At 47.0% G+C, this 1,520-nt stretch overlaps 1 protein-coding gene across 2 annotated transcripts in view; it reads left to right on the top strand.

Annotated features, from left to right (window-relative positions):
- Positions 1–1,520, top strand: part of LOC143136455 (plexin-B2-like) — a 173,123-nt gene continuing 171,603 nt past the window's right edge. For both annotated transcript variants that reach the window (XM_076297176.1, XM_076297175.1), the window contains exon 1: positions 1–430. The gene's annotated coding sequence lies outside the window, so the exon portion shown is untranslated. The remainder of the gene's footprint in view (positions 431–1,520) is intronic.

Genomic DNA, 1,520 nt, shown 5'->3' with positions numbered 1-1,520 from the left:
CTCAGCTGAACCACCTCAGTCAGTTTTGTGAGCTCTCGCCCACGGCCACCCTCGTACAGTAGACGAACAGCTCATACAGGTGTGCATGTAGCCTATCCAGCGTGGCTGCTGTAAGTGCACCTGTACATTGTCATGTGATGAAAGTTTCTGGGCGTGGAAAACTTCGCGTAGCTTGATCGTTGGATTTCTATCGCTGTCCTTGTCACATTCTCGCGGCTCCGGGATTATGCCCTGATTTCTCTCCTTTTGCGCCCCAACGGAATGATGTTTTTCTCTTCAAACCACCGAGGAAACGAGGGGAGAATTATGTGAACTTTCTTATGAATCAACACCGACTTGGAAATTTACTATTGGTTGATTTGCTTATCATCGACGAAAGAAAAGAAGTCTCCAACGTCGTCGCGCCAGTGTAGAACTGCCGTACCTAAAGGTGAGTGGGAGCTAACGCTACTTTCTGTTCTGTTCTTTCCGCCGTGTTCCTGCAGTTTTGGTTTTAAACCTCTGATCGGAATCTAGGAGTCTTTCGGAGGTTGAAGGCTATGTTGCTCGGGAATGGGAATGTAGGCTACGCTATCTTATTAGGCTATCGGCCACGGGTGGACGAGGTTGTCATCGGGTCATCACTTCGCGGTCTGCCAGCATATGTTACACAAATGGAGTTCGTAGAAGTGTTTCATGTCATCGCGTAGCCTACCGTTTTCATCTGGGCATTTGTCGTAACAAATCCATTTAGGACCGTTCTCCTAAGGAGAGGGAGAGTGAGTAGGCTACCCGCTTTATCCGTCCACGGGCGAGCGAAAGAGCTGGTAGAGGTAGGAGCTGGCTGTTGTAACCTTGATGCAAGTTGCTGGCTAGTGTGTTGAAAAAAAGTGACAGTAGATGGAATAAGGTTGCCTCGAAAACAATGGCAATTGACTTGATTTGTGATTCCAATAGATTTGTGAAAGCTATATCCCCCTTTCTATTTTTTCATTTCAGTTGGAAAGGCAATATATTTTACCCAAGCATTTGCATGACATTTACACAGGATTTGTCCATAATTCACTGACAGGTACGAAAATGTTCTTAAGTCTCGCCAGACTTCGCTGGTATACTCGTATGTTGTTGTTAAAAACCACAGCTGTCTGTGAGAGTGCGGCGCTGTTTACGGAGTGTTGCGTTGGGCTGCCTGAGGTGATGAGGTCTGTCGAGCACATTTGTTGCTGAACTTGGAGAGGGGGCCGTGACTGACGGTCTGAAGGGAGGTCCCATCACAAGACGCGCCCCTCCTTTCCTACATGTTTCATACAATCGTACTGCAACCTCGGATTAAATTCATGTCTTGTTCCAGAACATGTGCAATTATCTTTGCGTCCCCAATGAAAGAGTGCGCTTCAAATTAAACACTGTCACACTGAAGACGCTGGCTGCAAGCGGTCGACGACTACAGTACGTGCCATCTGCCTTATCCGTCTCGATTTGTCACAGACAAATACCAGTTTGTCGCCGTGTCAAAACAACAGCTTAATAAAACGAATGTC

This window comes from Alosa pseudoharengus, unplaced genomic scaffold (assembly GCF_046254945.1).
Source record: "Alosa pseudoharengus isolate Yale_2024_CS ecotype anadromous, Long Island Sound unplaced genomic scaffold, YU_APseudo_1.1 YU_APseudo_1.1_scf_20, whole genome shotgun sequence".
Lineage (NCBI taxonomy): Eukaryota > Metazoa > Chordata > Actinopteri > Clupeiformes > Clupeidae > Alosa > Alosa pseudoharengus.
This window is presented reverse-complemented; position numbering and strand designations above follow the sequence as displayed.